The following is a 21935-nucleotide window of genomic DNA, read 5'->3' on the forward strand; positions in this document are numbered from 1 at the left end:
AATGGTGCCTTCACCAACACAACCTCACAGCAGGGTCCTGATGATCCTGAGAGGGTACTGGTCGTTATGTATGGTGATTGACATCTATACCACCTGAATGGTGATCCATATTCGATTTCGGATGATGGTCCCTCTCACTGTTTTGGTTACCGGTCAAAATTTCAAGATTTCCCATGGTTACCGCGTATTTCCGTGCCCCTCGGTAAATTGCCATACCGATAAAAAAATACGGATGATGGTCCCTCTTCCTCTGCAAACACAACCTCGACGTCGACCGATGGTGGTGCACCACCGGCACCGGCACCAGCACCAGCACCCTCTCTGGATCCTCTTGCTCCCAGTACCCTGGAGACCATGCTACATTATGAGAGCTCCAGGCCGCACCACATATCGCTGCAAGAGTTGAAAGAGATCACAGATAACTTCTCCCTCGACCGGATACTTGGCCAAGGTGGTTTCAGCGTGGTATACAAGATAAATCATTCAAGATTATATCTGCATGTACTTCTGTTCTTTCAAACCTATCTCTGCCTGTCTGTTTATCTGTAACAAAACTCGACCCAAAAACTCGAACAGGGAGTGTTGCGGAATGGGGAAATGATCGCCGTGCAGAGGATCACATCGTTGCTAATTCCAGGCCTTCAGAAGCAGTTAGATCGTGAGGTATACCATCTTATGGTGCTGAAGCACCCAAATATTGTGCGGTGCGTAGGCTACTGCTATGAAACACAGAATGCATGCTTGGATTACAAGGAGAAATACGTTTTCGCAGAGACAGCAGAGAGGTTACTTTGCTTGGAGTATATATGCCCAAGGGAAGTCTCAACAAGTATCTGTCGGGTTGGTTCCAGATTTCATTTTCATTTTTAGATTCTAGTTTCGCCAATTTTTTAGAAAGCTTAACTGTTAAAAAGCTGTATTTTTACTCGCTCCGTCCCAAAATTCTTGTCTTAGATTTGTCTAGATACGGATGTAGAGAATAAGGATCATAGATTTTTCTATCTTTGAATGATCTTCTTACGGCTACAAATGCAGATTAATCTTCTGGACTTGATTGGAGCACACGCTAAAATATAATCGAGGGGGTTTGCTATGGTTTATGTCATCTTCACGAGCAAATGGATAACCCTATTCTTCACCTTGATCTGAAACCTGCCAACATATTGCTCGATGATGGTATGATCCCAAAAATTTCAGGCTTTGGTCTGTCAAGACTACTTGATCAAAAACAAACTATCTGCACCTCATCTCGGGATGGAACATTGTAAGTTAATGCCATTTTTAATACCATACATTCTAGTAGCCATAAAAACTATGCGTTTTTTGTAGGGTCGCTTCCAACACTTCAAAGTTGTATTTGTGTTATGATTCAGTGGTTACATGGCACCAGAATTTTTAAATGGAGGTACAATTACACCAAAGTCAGATATATTCAGTTTGGGTGTAATTATCTTGGAGTAGTAACAGGACACAGGGACTACCCGGACGTTACTAGAACTCCTTCAGATGAATTTATCGAGCTTGTAAGGAAATTCTTTCTCAAGTTTCCAGATGGAACTCTTTGCATTTTACCTTTTCCACACTAACCCCTTACATGTTTTGTTCTAATTGTGCAGACTATTAGAAAATGGAGAAATGTGTTACAAAGAACGCCGGGGTACTGGTCATTAAGAATAGATTGCCAACAAATAAAGAGATTCCTCCAGGTAGGACTAATCTGTGTGAATCCTAAATGCACCAAGAGGCCTCCGGTAGCGAAGGTTATCAGTATGCTTCGAGGATTGGAAAGTATTGACTCTAGCAATTTGGAATGAAGCGACGTAAACAACGGTCCAGTCCAGGTATGATCATTTGCTGGCGCATTTATTCTCTCGTTAGCATTGTACTTCAACATCTTTCTAGGTATCTCGTATCGGACGACCTTGCATTCCCATGAGCCGTTTCATCGACACTTGTAAGAGTGGGTGGACTGATGCTGATGATGACCTGGCACTGATCTGCAGCATGGTTTACCGGTGTGTCAACCCCTAGCCATCCAGGATGCAGATCATGGCTGGGGGCGTTGGAGACCGGCATCGACCTATCTACAGCTGGCATCCTCAAGGAGCCTTCCCCGGCCCTGTCGTCTTAGCTCACGCTACTCGCCTTCCTCGTCATTCCTAGCCACATATTTCCAGCACCGCTAAAACTCTTATACGCCATCACTTGCTGAAGCGCGCGACACTTTACAGTAGCCAAAATGCACTCTGTTTTCATGTTTTCTTAACCATGGACAAGCAAGCAAGCAGTACACTGGCTCCATTGAACTATTTTGCAGGCTATGTAAGTATGCATCTCCAGCAGGAGGAGGAGATTCGGATAGTCGACACCTCGTAACTATCTCTAGTCTCGCTGTAAATTCGAACTCCACTAATCTTACATACTTAAGAAGTTCACCCCCACTACTTGATTTATCTCAACATGCAGCATAGACACCTCAGCATCCAATCACACAAAGCCACATCACACCTCATGCAATCATTTTCCGTGAAAGAAAAATCAAAATCTGTCTCAACACAGAAGACCAGAGAACGACGTCTCTCTCCCCGCAGTTCAGGCCCTTGCAATTCGCGACCCATCAGGCCCTCCTTCAGTTTTCCCCTGTCTACCTTAGATCGTGGCGGCTGCGATCAATCTCTGCTTCAGGGAGCTCATCCGGCGTCACCGCGGATTCGCCTCGTCTCTGCGCCTCATCGGGATTCCTTACTGGTGCCTACGCCGTCTTCCGACATGGCAGCCGATCCGCCTCGTCTCCGCCCCTCATCAGGATTTCCATATGGTCATGCGCCGTCGACACCTAGTCCTCCTCTCCCTTCCATGTCTCTGTTTCGCCCAAGGAAAAGCCGCTGGAGGTCCGTACCTGGCTGTATTTCCGGCCTGGACCGACGCTCTGGTGGCGATGCTGGGCTCGTCCATGGAGTCGACGCCGCGTTTGGCAGGTCCCCATCCATATGACCAGGCTGGTACCATTCACATGCACAACTTGGAGCAGCGTTGGATCAACCTCCTCCCATTGGTGCCGCCCGGTTGATCCCTAGACGAGATTGTTTTGGTGGCGTCCTTTTGCAAGCGGACCTGCTGCATCTGGGCAGGAAGTCCTGCTCCTTTGTTTTGGTGATGGGTTTGCGGCTAACTTCTGAATACAGCGAGCGACATCAGTGGATTCAAGGTTACGTACTCTGTTTTTCAGTATTTGGCGTTCTATCTTCAGTATTTCTTTCTTATAAAAAAGGTCACACCAACAGTACACAGACCATTACTTCAGGCCCTCTGCAGATTTCTAAGGAGGTTTCAGGGATTGTGCAATGGTCCTGCTGACCATATACAGGTATGCCAGGCCAGTGAGAGTCTCTCTATCGACTGCTATGAATTTATGATGACCCATAACTACTCATCTGATCTAATTTGTTTGCAGGATTAAATAAGCTTTGAAGAGTGAGTGAGTGCGAGAGAGAGAGAGAGAGAGAGAGAGATATTACCTTGAAACAATGCAGAAACGGAAATGCAAAAAAATTAACTAAAGGTATTCAAGTGTCACCGTTTGTGCCCTGATTTCCCCTCAATATTTACACATTATGTGATTTTCTTGCAGATTTGGTACTCTGTGCATTATAGCTAATGATTTTTCATCCATGTAGGCCTCCCAAGTCCTTTAGTTATATACTACGTACTCTATTTCTCATCTTGCTCATGGATAATCTTGAATTGTTTCCCATGTTATTTACAACTTACGGAGTCCAAATCTGTGTTGTGACTTCGGAACAGTACCAACCTAAAAACCATAAATCCTGCAAGAACATCTACAGTCACCTATTGCTTGATACCATTGACAAACTGGCATTTACTTAGATCAACCTCTTCCTATTCTAACTATCAAGTTCCATGTATATACTGTAGGTGAGATTTAGCTGATGCTATTTGGGACAGGGACATATGACATCTTAAGATCTCAGACCCAGGCAGGCTATACATGTTCAAAATTTACCATTAGTCTATATTGCAAGGAACACATCTAATTCAGCGAATATAAGTAATTTTCGTCATGGTTTCACTTTCACCCAACACCATGCAGGTCAAACACAAATGCTCTGCTCAATTTATTTTATTTATCTATCATTTCTATATGCAAAAGGAGTATTCTTTATGGTTATATTTTTCTGCCGATGCTTTATGGTCAAAGTTCTTGCTGATACATTATCCATTTGCGCCCTGGGCATTAATTGTTGCAACAGGATGAAGTCATGTTGATTTAGAATAAACTTCAGCATATGCTCCAGTTCACAATCTGGAATCATTAGCTAAGTGTAACTACGATTCTCTGAAGAATTGTTTAAGATTGAATTGGATTTTTTTATCAATTTTTATATTAATACTATTGGGAGCAAACTTCCAGTTACAAATTTCAGCAACATGTTATTTTTATTAGTAGGCGAAGGTGTCTCTTGACTCTCTTGAGGTGGAGCATCTGGGATTATTTTGTCCGAACTATTGACTGCTTGGAAAGGAAAGTCTCCCGTGTTGTGCTACCAAAACTTGGTATGTGCTTGCTCGCTTCTTCTATAAGATTTCTTTAGATGAATTGTGACATCCATGTATTAGGAAAAAAAACCTTTGTTATCAATTATATCACTATGTTTCTTGGACTAACTAATAAACTAATAGCTTTTCTTACTTGCCAGCATATCCTCCTCATATATAGCGCTAACAAATCCTGCAGCAACGCGCGGAACATCATCTAGTATTGATAGATACTGACCACTGTCATCGGTAGCGAGCAAGCGGAGGCCAAGGTTTAGCTCGCGTTCACGCATAGCATTGACTGACTGATCTACAGTACAACTAAGTGGTGCTGATTGCCACACGTCCACAGCTAAGTGGTGGAGATGGATATCGTCGAATTTCACCTGGTGGCAAAGATTTCTCACTGTCCATCCATGCATGTGAACCGGAGTCTCGACTAGGTCAACTTTCTGCTGCATGCTAGTGTTGGTCCGAATGTGTTTCCATTTCCTAGATGGTCTGAACAATTGCCAAGAAGGAAGCTACTTGCAGCAGTCCAACATGATCTAGCATATATATTTTCCATCATAAGGAGGCTTAGATAGAGTAAGCAAGGAGCGAAACAGATGGAAATCATTCCAAAGTAGAGAGATAATCAGAGTGCATCATCACAAGACAGTTTCATCAGAAATCATTTGCAGTATATATGCCACACATTTGTGCATCATTGTTCCAACCATGCTGGATTGAAGTTGACATTACTGTGTTGCATGGTATTCATCTAACTAGAATCGTATGTTTTACCTATCACTATGAAAACACAGGATACAAGGCAGTAACAAGCTTAATCTCAGGGTAAGAAATGGCGTATAAAACGTGTGGGAATGGCTTGGAAGTCCTGCAGAGAATAGTTACAGATGAATGCAACCTCACTCTCTCTCTCTCTCTCTCTCGGCATAAGAATTGCAGCTAAGAATGCAACCTCCTGATGCTCAGTTCCTTCGATTTCTAGTCCCTTATCTTCAACACCAAATAAATTCGCAAAAAAAAAAAACACCGAATAGCTGAGTCAACGGTGATAGGCTCATATGAACCATTACAAAATAAGTATTGGACAAGCAGCATCAAAGCAAAACTCAACTTTCAAGACAAGATAGTAGACACGCTTTTCAAACCACAGCCGACAAGCACACCCCAACACACAAGTTTTCGTGATACTTGGGCTGAAATTATGATGGCTCGGGAGAAAAGCTGACAAGCGCAACAAGAGATGTGATATCCGACTTGTAATAACACAAAAATTGTCTGGATTAGGTATTCAAAAGCATCTTGCAACATTAGAGACTTGTTTAGACTAAGGCACGGAAGATGTTTTGCCAACATATAAACACTACCGACAACATTGATGGAAGAACAATGATGTAGTGCGACAGACTCAGTGACAACTAACAACAACAGCCCATCTTCGCCTGCGGAAAACAAATGTGCTAATCTGTTACTAACATGGTACAAATATAGATAAAACCTAATAGTAGCACCTAGGGGTATGTAACAGGGTATGAACAAGCCATGTGTACAAAATCATGATCAGCCGAGCAACATAAAGAAGCGCTACATAATACCCCCTAAAAAAGAAGAGCTATATCATATTACTGGCTATATCTCCTCGGAAAGTTGGAATACCAATGACAACAGTTCAGCCTTTTCACACGAATTGTTCAATGATGTACTAGCATGATGGGGCTGCTGTTTGTAATAACAGGATGGGCTACTAAAACAAAGGGAAATCTGGGCACAACATTTGGATCAAATGATCCAACAGAGGATTCATTCTTTTTACTTAGCATTACCACCATCATTAATTGTTTGTCCATGTTATTATTAGCATTGTGCGAATCATATAGCCGAATGGATGGTAGTTTGAGGGTGCATGCTACCCACCACTGGATGCCATTTATTTTCCAAAGAGAAAATCTAAGAGTTCATATCTCAAAAACATATCCAGAAGATTTTATTACCCGTCGAACTATTTCAGCACATTAGCATATCAAATCAGACCGCCTTCCTATATATTGTGCAAAATTTCAGCTCCATCACATGCACCATCAATGGATGTGCCTAAAAGCATAAGAAGAACATTTAATAAAGCTCCAACAAAACGACAAATGGATATGCAAAGGCAACAATGAGTTTGTTACAAAGATGAATTGACCAACATAAGAAAAACATAGCACTATTGTATTCATGGAACAGATAAAAACCACATATGTTGCTTTTTGCAACAAATATATTCTTTAAAATAGTATATATAGCTACCTCATAACTAAGAATTTAGCATGTAAGAAAGAAAGATATGGCATATAATTTATCTCATGTACACCCATCCCTCCTCAAGTAGTGAAAAACAAAACATGCTAAAACTCATAAACACTACAAACAAATGTGATCTTGGGTATTCAAATTAAATAAATGGAGCCTAATTAGAGATAATAAATGCAAAAAGGTGTGTTACCGTCTTATGTATGTGCTAGTCACTTGCATGATGGTCTTGAATTAGTGACTACTAAAACCATTATGTCGGAAGGTACAATTTCAGCTAAAGTTTTTTTGTGGACTTCAGAGTAAAAAAGTAATATTAGAATTATTATTGGCTAGAAAATATAGCTAGCTGAGGTTCCAAACATGTTGAATGAGTTAACAATCTGACATTTGATTTCGCAATATTACTCTTCTAGTATTTGTTTTTTTTTTACCTCCCATGGATGAAGAAAACTACATTGGCTGATAACACAAAGGGATGTAAGCTTGTCTATCTAGCAAACGAATAGTGAAGAGTGAAGACAACTATATTCAATGATAACATATATTAAACAATACGGCTATAAGTTCGTCTGTCTAGCAAAGGACAATGTAACCAAGGTTAAGTTGTTAGTGCACACTTCAGAATCGCAACGAAGGTATTCGACCAACCGGTTACATAACACAAGAATATTAGGTTACTCCTACAATATGAGGACTAAGAATGAAGAATCACCTGGTAGATAGAAACTCTTGAAAGAATGCTAGTAACTATACCTACAGTCTTGACAAAGTTTCATAGACTGCATTGATTTCAGTTGAACCATATAGACAATGTCATCCACAGATAAAAGTATTCCATTAGTATCCTCAATGCATCCCACTATATGTCCCACATATGCCCTCTTTCCTTCAATCCAAGGAGGGAGCCTAAGAATGTTATGCATGTCCATGATCTTCCACATCACCCATGTGGCAACACCATTGCAATTGACATTCATCTGCCACATTTGGAAGCGAGGGTAAGACAATATGGCCATGCCAACAACGCCATCCTCAGCCTGGATGATCCAATGGCTGCCATGACGGAAATCATTTGTAACAGGAGGCCCATTGAACACAATTAGGCTCTACTCATCCAAATCATACTCAAGTATGTGATCGCTTACAGAATTCTCTAGCCAGTAAAGTGCATTACCAACAAGCGACCCAAAAACACGAAAACCCTCAAGATCGCATGAAACGATTGTGGAGATGCTATCACTCCATTTGGCAGTCTTGGAGGAGTAAACACATGCCATGACGCGATAAGCCTCTACGTGTTCGGAGATCAACACCACCTTGAAGGGGTTCCAGTGACAGCTTCCGTGCACGTGGTTACGGTCGCTGGCAGTGCAGAGCACAGCCGCGTTGATGCAATAATTTCTGCTTTTGTAGTCTGGTGGAAAGGGAAGGCGGCGAGCAGCTCCGGTGATGAGGTTTGTCACTATAACCTCATCCCCTAGCTGGTCCGTGTGAAGGAGGAGACCGTGGCGGCAATCAAGCAACTCGTGGGTTCGGACGTTGCCGATGTGAGTAGCGATGCGGTCGGGACGGTCCAGGGCGGGGGTGAACTCGATAGAACCGAACATGATCGTGAAGAAACCGAGAAGGGGCGGCTTCTGGTGGTGTGCGCAGAACCGGCGGTGGAACTTGGGGTCCACGGCGGCACATCGCCACTGCTTGCAGACGGCGGAGGCCTGGAAGAGCGAGGAGGGCTCCGGAGGCAGACGGAGGAGGATCTCCCTCAGGAGATCGTCGTCTTCAAGCGGCGTGGCCCGGAAGCTGTCGCGACGACGGTGGACCGCTCCGGCTCCCACCTCACTCGCGTGGACATGGGGACGGAGGAGCGCGCTGCAGCTGCGGCCCACTCTGGCGCCCAACTCATTCGCGTGGGCTTGTTGACGGAGGCGCATGCTTCGGCGGCGGCAGGCCGTTCCGATGGCATCCTTCATTGCCGCCGCCGCCGCCAAGACCTAGCTAGCGCCTAGCGGTGACGTGGGAGGTGGAGCGAGTAGGAGCAGCGACCTGGGTTTTGTTCGCTCGCATTGTTGTTGGGCCCTAAGTGACAATGTACTATTGGGCCGCCGTTCGCTCGTTCTGCTCAGGTCGACTGCTGCTGCACCGCGCATACGATTGGGTTTCACCAGTTTCGTTAGAAACCCCTCAAAAACAAAATTCAGTTTCATCAGAATGGAGATAAGTTGCATATTACAAGTTTCAGTTTTAGTTACGTCGGCACATGAATGAAATACTCGTATAGAATTAGGTCGATCGAAGAAAACATCCGATGCTCTTAGGCCAGATGTTAATTAATTCCAGTGAAACTGAACTTGCTGGCTTTGGTTAATGTTGAGCAGGTAGCAATGGGAAGAACTTGGGGAGGTCCGAGGATCAAGGCCAAAAGAGAAAACTAGAGGGCCTGAAGTTTTGTCGCAGACTTGCAAGCCTGATGAATCGCTTGGATCTTGAATGTCTGTACCGTACGCAGTGTGAACCTGAACCGTTTATCAAGTTGTCAGGATCTTGGGTGCTCTATGCCTTGGCTTCTCAATTTCATGATCTAGGCCTCATTCTAAATCAGAGTACTAGCTAGAGGTTTTACATGAAGAACACAGCTATCCGTAGGAGGTACGACCACCGGTTCTCTCCTTCCCCATTCTGGTGATGCTTCAATCAGCAAAGCCAGGAAGTAGGTAGCCCCTGTGTCTCCCCGGACTTCGGTTTTGACAATGTTAGGTTGTGGTGGCCGGTGCTTGGTGTCGTCTCGTGTGTCTTGGAGTGTCGTGTGCGGACGGCGGCTTGCGGTGGCGCTCTTCTTCTCCAATCACATTGGATGACGATGACATCATCATGACCTGGCAAATTTGGGGACGATCCCCGACCGACGTGCCACAAAGACTCGGTTTTGTTGCATCAAACAGACCGTTCAATCGGTTCACAGAGTGGCGTTATCTGCAATTGAGTTCTTCTAGACCTGGGTTTGGAGACTACTCACGTCTTTCTCCGGCAGTGCCATGGTGGTGGCGGTGATCGACGACGGGTGATGGCTGGGCATATGAATCTCCCAAAGTAAAGTTGCAAAATTTATATTTTTGGACATTAGTCCCTCTGTTTGTTTCATGGAGTGATCCACATATGTACTCATTGTAATTTGTTTGTTTAGTGAACAATGTGGCAATTCCTCCCCCCAAAAAAACACAGCCACGCCAAAAAGGAGCTCCCATGTGTGTCCACGTCCCAAGCGGCGAGAACTCCTGCGTGCGCACGCATGCCCGGCGGTGCATCGTCAACAGTCAGCACCCTTCGACAGCCGAGGCGTGGCATGGAGAGTGTTCGGGGCAGATGGTGTGGGTGGGGCGGCGGACGAGCGTGCGCGTGGAGGGTCGGCAGCTCGCTCGTAGGACCCCGGAGGGAGGGGGTAGGCAGGTGTCCGAGGAGGCAGGTGGGGCGGAGGGGGATCGGCGTTGGCTCCTGAAGGGGATTGGCGTCGGATCCTGGATGGGATCGGTGGCGTGTCGGGAGGGAGGGTGAGATGCGTCTTGTAGAGAGGGGAGACAGAGGGAGGGGGGTGAATATAAACCCGACGAAAAAACCCGACGAAACTGAGATGTGGAATCGTTACTGCGGGGGAATTGAGAGGTGCGAGTGAGGACGAAAAAAACCCAGCTTTGGTGGGACGAAATTTAACCGGTAAACAAAGACTATCAACTGAGACATTAAGAGTAAAGATAAAAGTAGCCTACAACTTACGACCACCGGTTCTCTTCAACGCATAGACGCCAAAAAGGAGCTGTACGTGATTATTGCACGAAATACAGTAGTTACGCCGTTTGTTTTTGGAAGGCGCTAGATTTAGTTCCAATTTTATCACCTGTGCGTCGGGGCACGATTGAACGGGCCAACAAATCGATCCCGGCATTGGACGTCCTCTACAAAGGCCGTTTCCGACGGCACAAGTGGCGATGTCTGTTAGAGTTGTGTCGAATATAGTGTACAAGGTAGGTTACAGTTGGACTATGAGTTGTATTGTGTATACATAGGATGTGGAGTCGTGTCCTAGTAGAACACTTGTATCCTAGACCTCTTATATATAGCGGGGGTAGACACACGATGTAACCTATGCCAACATAATAGCACCGGAACGCAGGGGAAGCCGGCGGCATGTGCCGGTGTCCAGGGCGACTGGGTGCGGTATTGTGACGGTGTCACGGGGAGGAGCGCCCGTAGTCAAGCCCCGGGGATGTAGCCATATCGGTGAACCTCGTTAACAAATCTCGATGTCGTGCTCGTGTGATTGCTTGGTCCTCGGATGATCAACGATATGCCTCAGATTTATTCTAACAATGTCGACGGCGGCGTGGAGGTCGGTTTGGCTGCGGCCGGCGTCTCTTTCAAATCAAGGGCGGGTTCGTCGGATTTCCGGCGCCTGCTCCTCCCGATCTCCATTCTTTCCGTCGTCTCGAGGTCCTTCCAATCTCCGGCACCTCCACTTCTTGGGCACCTCATCATCCAGATCTCTATTATCAGAGTCGGCAGCATGCAAACGTCGGGACGAGCCAGCCAGATTCTTCTTTCCCGGCCGGTTGGGTCCTCAGGCTTGCCCGTTAAGCACAGGCACAGCCAACCAGCAGCCGGCCACGAAGCGGCATCTGTACCTGGTACTTGACGACCAACAGGAGCTATTCAGCATCCACAGACTGGACATAGACAACGACCAACTGGAAGCTGCAGAGGACCTATGGCCTTATCCGCAGCGCTTCTCCGAGCCGCCAGTCCTCCGGGGCCTCCAACAATCGGAAAGGGCGCGCAGTTTGCCGCCCTCTGCACCCATGGGCGGGCATGCTAGAATTTTTGCCTATTTAAGGCTAGCCCAATAATAGTTTCAAAAATTCCTAATAAATTCTAGAGGCCCACACAGTTCATTTGTGCAAGGCAAGAGGTGAAACTAAAATTTAGTCTCACCTTGCTAGTTTAGAGGGAGTTGGACATCTTTATAAGGGAGGCTTCTTCCCCACTTGTATGAGCATGAGAACAAGAGGGACATCCACGCGCGCTCCTCCTCCGTCGCCCGCCTCGTCACCTGTGAGCTGAAAAGTTTTGCGGTAGTGGATAATGAATACGAACGGCGCACCTCTTCGCGTGCTGCCTGTTCACTTCGTCTCCCTCCGTTGCTTCACCTCCCGGCGCAGCCTGTTCGCGTCCCTCTGTTGTGCCTATATAAGAGAGGTCGCTCCTCTCCCGAGAGACGCATCAGAAGGTTCTCTTCCTCTCGCCACACAGTTCCAAACTCTGCGCTACTGCTGTCTTCCTCATCCCGGCTTGTGGCGTGCACCGCGCGTCGGGACAGTAGGCCTCCGAGACCGCACCTTTTGAGTCCTGTACGGGAGAAGGGTGATAAGGTTTTTAGGGAGCGCTCAACTCGACTACTGGCTGCTTCATCACGGACGATCCGGTCGTCGATGACTTCTTCCCCGACGTCCACGACCTCCTCGACGACATGGCAGGCGAGGACATCGACCCCAAGTCCAGCGCTTCTGCTACTGTTGTGCCGTACGTGTTCTTATCCTTTCTGTTAGAAGTCGTGCTACAGTTCTTGGCTCTAGTCTCTGCCCTACATATGTTAGGTTCTATGTGGTATAAGCATCTTCATCTAGTGTCTGTTCTAGATATGTTTACCTCAAGTTCATATATGCAGACGATGTTTACCTTCTCTTTGTCAGATTGCATGACTTGCTTTATACACTAGTAGAAAAGGGGGCAATGGTCCAGGCCAGGTCAGCCCATTAGTCCCGGTTCAACCCATAACCGGGACCAATGGGGGCATTGGACCCGGTTCGTGAGCCCCGGGGGCCGGCCGGGCCACGTGGGCCATTGGTCCCGGTTCGTTTGGACCTTTTGGTCCCGGTTGGTTGGACGAACCGGGACCAATGCGCCTCGCTCCTGGCCCACCACCATTGGTCCCGGTTGGTGGGACGAACCGGGACCAAAGTCTGCCCTTTAGTCCCGGTTCAAGCCACCAACCGGGACTAAAGGGTTGGCCCTCGTTGCGGACAGAGTTTAGTCTCACCTCGCCAACCGAAGGGGAATCAGACCAGTTTATAAGCCCCTCCCTCTCTCCCTTTGTTGAGCTCCTCCCAAAATGAAAATAGATGCCCTTATACAGGAAATTTAATCTAAATTCATATGAATTTCTCTGAAATTAGTAGAAATTCATTATGAATTTAGGTTGAATTTTCTCTATAAGCGCATCTATGCTCATTTCTGAGCAGTTTTTATATAGTTTTTTTTTCTTTTCTGCTATATTTATTTTTTTCTTTTTATTTCTGAGTTGTAGTAAGTCATTAAAAATAAGCATCTATGCTCATTTTTTAGTTAAGTTAATCACAACTATTTTTTTTCTATTTATTTCTGAGTAGTTTTTTATATAGTTTTTTTCTTTTCTGCTATATTTATTTTTTTCTATTTATTTCTGAATTGTAATAAGTCATTAAAAATAAGCATCTATGCTCATTTTTTAAGTAAAGTTAATCACAATTATTTTTGCTTCTATTTATTTCTGAGTAGTTTTTATATAGTTTTTTTCTTTTCTGCTATATTTATTTTGTTCTATTTATTTCTGAATTGTAATAAGTCATTAAAAATAAGCATCTATGCTCATTTTTTAGTTAAGTTAATCACAACTATTTTTTTTCTATTTATTTCTGATCACAACTATTTTCGCTTCTATTTATTTCTAAGGAGTTTTTTATATAGTTTTTTTTTCTTTTCTGCTATTTTTTTTTCTTATTTCTGAGTTGTAATAAGTCATTAAAAATAAGCATCTATGCTCATTTTTTAGTTAAGTTAATCACAACTATTAAAAATAAGTCATTAAAAATAAAAAAGAGGCGCAATGCTCGTTAATTTGCTTCAAGCCTTTCGGAATAGTGTCAACTGCACTGCACATAGCTCTGTGCAGTCTACCCTATTCCTCAAGGCTTGAAACTAACCAACGTGCAGGTGAGCATTGAGCCTTTTCTTCATCGTCTCTGCACTCAGGGCTTATAAACAGCTGCGAGTGCCTCTCGCTGGACGAATACCCCTCTTTGGTACCGGTTGGTGCCACCAACCGGTACCAATGCCCTCCTTTTGTCCCGGTTGGTGCCACCAACTGAGACCAAAGGTCCTCGTTTGCCGCCCTTTGCAGTGCCGAAAAGGGGCCTTTTGTCCCGGTTGGTGGCTCCAACCGGGACAAAAGGCGTGCATTGGTACTGGTTTGCCGTACGAACCGGGACCAAAGCCTTTGCTATATAAGTAGCACTGCCACCCCGCACCGAGTTCGATCTCTCCCGACGCCGCGTGCCGTCAGACGCCGTCGCCGCCCCGACGCCGTCCCCTGCCGCCCCGACGCGCGCCGTCGCCGCCCCGACGCCGTCCCCTGCCGCCCCGACGCGCGCCGTCGCCGCCCCGCCCCGCTGCCGTCGTCGCCCGCCCTGCCGCCCCGCCCCGCTGCCGTCCCCGACGTCGCCGCCCGCCCTGCTGCACCTCACCGTCGCCGTAGCCGGCGTGAGCAACTTTATTTTATTTTTGTTAGATTTTTTTTAGATTTTTTTGTTAGTTCGTAGATTTATTTGTTAGATTAGATTGGTTATAATTTAGATATGTAGTTCACATTGTGTAATTTAGATTGTGTAATTAATTTGTTCATATTATGTTACATTTTTTTTAGATTTTTTTGTTAGTTCATAGATTTATTTGTTAGATTAGATGTGGTGTAATTTATATATGTAGTTCATATTGTGTAATTTAGATTGTGTAATTAATTTGTTCATATTATGTTAAAAAAAATTCTGTTAGTAGATTTTTTTTGTTAGATTTTTCATGATTTTTGTTAGATTTTGTTAGATTTTTTTGTAGTTCATAGATTTTTTTGTTGGATGTGTTGTAATTTAGATGTGTAGTTCATCGATTTTCTGTTCATAGAATCTTTATGATTTTTTTCTGTTGTAATTTTGTTTATAAAATTTTAATGATTTTTTTGTTCATAGTACGTATTTAGAAAAATGAAAAAAATAAGAAGAGAAAGTGTTTAATATAATTAGTTAGAAAAATACTAGTTTATTTTTAGTAATTCTACTTTATTTTATTTATAGTAAGTGCTTCATATATAGTTGAACTAGCTAGTTGATTTAATAAACTACTTTATTTTACTATATATAGAAGTAGTTTGTTTTTAGTAAGTACTACTTTATTTATTTATAGTAAGTGTTTAGTAGTTGAACTAGCTAGTTGATTTAATTAATAAAACTACTTTATTTAACTATATATAGAAGTAGTTCCGCATCGACGTCGGCGATGCCTATCCTGCATCCTCGTCGTCGTCGACTCGGCGGTGGAAGCTTGCTAGATCAGGGCCATGTTCGGGACTGGGCTCCGCCGGGCTGGTATTGGGAGGTGCTACCTTCCGGGGGACGTAGGTTGGTGAGGAGGCAGCCCATTGTTGACCCGATCCTTGTTTGGTGGCGGTCGCGTGGTCCAGTGACGGTGCCGAGGCTTCCGGACATCGCGGAGGTGGTACGTCATCGTGTCAGCGAGGAGGACGAGCACGTCCGTCGCTACATGGTTGCATTGGAGGGCAGGTTCTCCAGGGATCTCACTGGAGCTATGATCCTGTGATGGTTCCTTATCTTTGGGTGTCCACCGCCCGCGTCGATACCCGTTGGGCGCTACGGTTCTAGTTGTATTAGTGATGATATATTAGTGATAATATTCGACAATGTACGGACACCAAGAGATGATGTACTTTTGCTTATAATTATTGAATGCATGCTAATTTGAATACTACTTTATTTTATGATTTGGTTTTGCTTATTTTATGATTTGGTTTTGCTTACTGAATGCTCATATTGGATAAGTTCTCCTTCATTCCCGTGTGCTAGACAATTTGATGTAATAATGCACTCGGGAATGAAAGGAGGAGCTACGTACATCACCGATAGTCAACCCATGATTAATAATCTAGTTTAATATTTGAATTATGAACATAGGCCGGAAATGTCGTACTCGGATGACCAAAACCGCCCGGGGGAGTGCGACTGGTGCCACGACGACCGAGGTATCTGCGACAGGTTCATTGAGCTGGACGAAGATCGTCGCTTCAGCATTAAGCTCGAGGAGACATTCGATGTTCATACGGTACGCAACCGACGATAATAGTTTTTTTTCGTAATTACTCATGACTTCAACTATTTTAATCATGACAATATTTTTCATCTTTTCCAATTCGACTAGCTTATCCCATGCTTTGCAAGACGCTATGTCTTGAAGAGGATGGGTTTTGAAGACCATGAAAGTTTCAAAACCAAAAAAATTATCCTAAGTACCCATCATGGTGTGGATTTTCAAGTAAAGCTGTACAATGCTCAGAGTGTAACCCATTTTGGTTGCAAAAATTGGGAAGCACTTTGCAAGATGTATGGTTTTGATGAGGGTATGCTTGTTACCATGGATCTTGGTGATCCTACAATCGAGCAAGAGAGATCTATGATTTTCGTCCTTGTGGATACACCTCCAATTCTTCCCCCATGTGAGCTTAACATAGTTATTAAGTAATTTATATTGTTTATTTTAAAATAGTTGACAACTTATTCTCCATTGACAGCTTATTTTCATTCTTCAAAGAATGTGCGAAAGATGGTAGACAGAACCTACTACACCGAAGGCTCCGAACTAACTTATCAGGAGAAAAATCATCTGGTCGCATTTTGTACTGATCTTGAGAATTACAATGTCTACAATCGAACTCCTCAACATTATGGTCAATACGTGCCACTAGTGCACGTTTTGAACTACAATAACTACCATGGAGATACCCTGGTAAGATTTTTTACTATTACGACATCCATGCATCTTTTTGCACACTTCTAAAACTAGTACATCATATCATTGCTAACTACGAAGTTATTATTATGTTTTTCAACAGATAATCCCGAATGATTGTGTGCCTCATCTGATGTATACACATGGTAGCCTTCATGTTTTGAACATACAACCAGGTCTTCCTACGAATCTGAACTGTCCATACCGGGTTTCTAAAAGAAGTGGAGACATGACAATCAAAGAATGGAAAAAATGTATGGCAAGTCGTAAGGAGCTTCTTAGAAGCAACATTCAGCGAAGGGCAAAAATTGGAGACAGGATGATCGCCATTCTTCATAATGGAGAGTCAGGGTCTATATTGTTTTATGCTATTTTACCTTAAGGGTGTTTAGGTCCTACCTGATACTAATGATCATGTGTTAAGGACAATTATGTAGGGTTGGGTTCGATGACTATGAGGATGATGATCGTATGACTTATTATTAATAACGAGTAGAAGTTGTATGATGATGCATGACTAGTAGGATGAGTACTTGTTATTATATATGCTGATGTATGCGAGCATGCATGAGTTATTATATCAGCGGGTAAAATGAACATATATAGCAGTACGTTGGTAAACCAAGGACGAAGATATAAGAGAGGACACTTCTCTCTATTAGCTAGCTAATATAACAACCTAAAAATAACCCCCAAAACCCCTAAAGCAGCCACTTTCCAAAAAAAAAAACATGACCACCAACCGGGACCAAAGGCCCCCTAACTGGGCTCGGCGCACAGAGCCATGTGGAGGCACATTAGTCCCGGTTCTTGTTTGAACCGAGACTAATGGGTGGAGGTATTAATAACGGCCCATTAGTCCCGGTTCCTGAACCAGGACTAAAGGCCCTCACGAACCGGGACTATTAAGTGTTTTTCTACTAGTGATATTTGCTATATTAGTCATGCTTTATCTAGTATTTCTGGTAATAAAATCATTCGGAAAATTGCTCATATTTCCAACAGGGCACCATATTGATGTCTACTTCTGGGCATGTGGGTTGTGGTGCATTTTCCTATGACAGTGGCCACTGGGAGCGCCTTGGTGATTGGGTGCTGCCATTCAAAGGCCATGCTCACTACGACCATGACCTGGCCGCAAGGGTCGGGCTCCACCGCCAATATTATGGCACAGACGATCGTGATGATGGATACCTGTGTGCCTGCCGCATCGACATGTCTGGCTCGGAGCCCCCCAAGTGGGAAGTAGCCAAGGAGAAGCTTTTTCTCGAGCACCCTCACTGGATACATGTGGATGCGAGGCTTGTTTACAGGGGTGAGCGCAGCAGGTACTGCCTCGTGGAGCGCCTCCTGCGTGAGGGAACATACAAGCTGATGTATGTGCTCTGCCCGACCACGTTCAGTGTCCAGTTTGGTGGCGACGGGGAGCTCAAGACCATGACTGACCGGCCTGCTCGCTACTACAAGGCGCCCAGTTATCATGGTCGTTTTGATGTGCAAGCCTTCTGGATGTAGTCCATGCTCAACCTCATGTTCGATCATCTACCTAGCTTAGTCCGGCTCCCGTACTATTCATGTTTTCTTCTATTTGCATTTGTCTGAGTGTTGTATTTGATGACTTGGTGTTGTAGACACTTAATAATAATAATAATAGCTAATGAGAAATATTGTTTTAATAGAGGGTGGAAAGGTTGCGCCTTTTGGAGTATGTGCCAAAAAGAAACCTTGATAAGTATCCATCTATTATGTTGTTTCTCAGTTTCATCCTCATTTGAGATCATAGTTTGTTTAGTTAGGGCATCTCCAGCCGTTGGCCCCCCAGGAGGCGCAAAAAATCGCCCCCTGGGGGCGCACCGGCGCTAAACCGCGCACTGGGGGCGTGATGCCCTCCAGTCGCGGCGCCCACGGTTAGTCAAAAAAAAGTCAAATACGGCGCAAAAACGACTCAAATTTAACGCAAACATCGGCGAGTTCGTTCAAACTTAAATACGTTGTGTTTGTCCTCGCGCCCACGCTTGCGGGCGGCGATCTCCTCCAGGGCCCCGCGCTGCCGGACCATCTCGTCGCGGAGGTAGTCGTCCCGCGCCCACCGCATGGCGTCCTCGTCGGAGAAGCCGCGCCGGGCTATCTCCTCGTACTCCGTGGGGAAGCCGGGCTCCGGCTTGGGCTCGACGAGGACGAAGCGGCCGGTGGGTGGAGAGGCATTGGCGCCGATGCGGACGCCGGAGCTGCGGGTGCGCGCGCTGACCGGCATGCCCTGGGGCTCCGGCTTGACGGGGCGGAGGCAGGGCAAGCCGCCGGACAAGGAGGAGGACCCCCCGGTCTCCATGCGCCTCAGGGTCCAGGAGTTTCCCCGGCGGCGTGAGAAGGAAGGGGGAGCGGGGTACTCGAGGCGCGGCGTGTTGCCACCCTCGATGTACTCGAGGACGGCCTCCAACGTGCGACCGGGCACACCCCACCACCGACGTCGGCCGGCGGCGTTGAGCCTGCCGGAGGGCACGACGCCGTTGGTGGCCTCGAGCTGCTGGGCGTGACGGCGGCGGAAGTAAGGGTCCCAAAGCGGGCTGTCGGGGACGTACCGTGGCCCCTCCCTCGCCGCACGCGGCAGGTTCGAGCGGATGCGTGCGATCTCCGCACGCCACGCCGTGCCGGTGGGTACCGGGGGCACCGGCACGCCGCCCGCGCTGATCCTCCACGCCCCGGGCACCCGCATATCCGGCGGGACCGGGTACTCGGCCTCGTAAAGGAGGCGAACCTCGTCTTCATGAAGATGGCGGCGGCCGAAGCCGTTCGCCGCCGCGCGTCGCCTGGGAAGCGCTCGGCCATGGGTATGAACTGGAGACGGCGAAAGAGAGGAGAGGAGAGGGAGGAACGACGACGGCGGGAGAGTGTGAGTCGCCGAGTGCGCCGGGGCGCGTCATATATAGGCCGAGGCGCGCGTGCCACCGTGTGTGTACGCGTGGCGGGCGAGGGAGGGCGAGGGATGCGCGTCGTCCGGTCTTCACTGCGCCGCCCGTGAGGCATCAATGGTGCAGGCTGACCGGCGCGGCAGCGCGCGACAGATTTGGCATTGATTCGCCGTGGGAAACGAGGCGATGAGGACGACGAAGGGCCGAGAAGAGAGCCGTGTCGCTGACACGGCGGGCCCGCGGCTTTTTCGCGCCAAAACAGTTCGCCCGGCGCCCCCGGGCGCCCCCAGCGCGCCGGGTTCGGGCTGGGTCCGCCGGCACTCTTTTCGGCCCAAGCCGGCGAAAATCGGGCTCCTGGGGGCGCGACTGGGCTGTTTTTTCGGCGCCGGCGCGAAAAAAACGCCTGGGGAGGCCTTCCTGGGGGCGCGGCTGGAGATGCCCTTACCATGTATGTGACGGAACTGCGTCAAATGCCACATCTGAATTTGTCTTTTTTGTTTCTATTTTTGTATTTCGAATTTGGATCTGAATTTTTTAGGGGTTGTCGACATATATATTGTGAACATCCATGATTTTTTAAAGAATTTTTTGACATATTTAAATTGGAAGTTTGCAAGTTTGCATACTTTCCCCTTGCTGTTTATGCATGCAGCGAGCGAGTAATCACACGAGAAGTGCGTGAGTGCGGTGCGGAGGAACGACCAATTTGCCGTTGTCGCGTTTCACCGGATTAATTCTTCCATTTATTTCCGACCTACTTTTTGTTTTCAGCTGCACGCTCTAGCTAGCATGTTCCCTTGTGCTTTAATTCTTCCGCCAGTTACAAAGAGAGTTCATGTGTCTGTGTAAATCGACATCTTAAACTCCAACGATAGTGAAGTTGATGGTTGCGCTTACTACCGATGTGAGTGGAGAATATCCAGTCAAATGTGCCTACTAATATGTGGATGACAACACACCGTGTACTGGCTGGAGCACCGCGCTTCCCGCTGCATACTACGTGGACCGGTGGACGACAGTACCCCCGTCTACCGGCTCACAAACTCTGCTGCTTCCGTCCTTGCTTCTTCCTCTTCCTTCATCTCTTCCGTCACACCAGGGTGTCGATCGGGCCCTCTTCGCCACCTCCAACGCCACGGAGCAGTCCTCGTCTTCTCCAGCCTCAGTCGACCCGCCCTATCGTACTAGGACTTTGGATTCATCATCTCATAGGTACCAAACCTGTTGCTGCCTCCGTTATAATGTGTTCCCACTGGTCTAATCCAAGGTCTGTTGTAGTAACATTTCCTTCTCTACACTCCATGTATCCAGTTTAGTGGGGATTTGTTTGCTGCTTGCGTAATTGTGTTTCATGCCTAGCAGGGCTCTTGTTACCTGCGTTGGTGGATTGCCCTGTGTCTGCAGCAGAGGCAATGGGGACATGTAAGTTGATCATGACGGTCGAACTTGCTCGTGGCCTGATTCACAGGGATGGGCATGGTTCTCCCAGCGCCTATGTCGAGCTTTGCTTTGACGGACAACGGATCCGCTCGACAAGCAAGGAGGAAGATCGGAACCCGGCGTGGAACGAGAGCTTCTGGTTTGATGTGTCACCGGATCCATCTAATATTCATGACCTCGTTCTTGAAGCTAGTGTGTATAACACCAACGAACCAATCCAAGGTCGCGGAAAGTATTTTCTTGGCATGGTCACACAAAATGTGGCCTCGTTCCACCGCTTCTATGAACCCACACATAGACGACAAGCAGCCCTTTATCCACTGGAAAGGCGGCGTGGGATGCCCATGGTTGGTGTGAGAGGGGAATTGCTTCTAAATGGATACATCCTTGATGAGAGCCCCATCAGAGCTCCCATCCCGTCTTCAACACCAATGGGCTTATGTGTGGAGGTCATAAATGCTACTAACCTCAAGCCAGTGTACTACCCGGTCGTTGTTACTAAAACATCTTCAAATGACTTTAGCGACCTTGTAAAACTTTTTACTCACATTTCAAAAGGCATGTCTTTGTTTCATAGACACGATGTTGTGTTTTACCCTTTGCACACTAACATTCTACATGGTTGTTCTGATTCTGCAGACTCTTAGAAAATGGAGAAATGTGTTACAGAAATCATTGGGGTATGGATCCCTAGAAACAAACGACGAACAAATAAAGAGTTGCATCCAAATAGGTCTAATGTGCGTGAACCCTAACCGCTCGAATAGGCTTCCGATAATGAAGGTTATCCGTATGCTCCAAGGATTGGAAACTATCAGCTGTGACATTAGCAATGAGACAACAACATAG

General features: G+C 46.3%; 1 pseudogene; it reads left to right on the forward strand.

Moving 5' to 3' along the window:
- Positions 1 to 21140: 21140 nt before the first annotated feature.
- LOC119361519 lies at positions 21141 to 21935 on the forward strand (annotated as a pseudogene).

The sequence above is a fragment of the Triticum dicoccoides genome, chromosome 2B, assembly GCF_002162155.2.
Source record: "Triticum dicoccoides isolate Atlit2015 ecotype Zavitan chromosome 2B, WEW_v2.0, whole genome shotgun sequence".
Classification (NCBI taxonomy): domain Eukaryota; kingdom Viridiplantae; phylum Streptophyta; class Magnoliopsida; order Poales; family Poaceae; genus Triticum; species Triticum dicoccoides.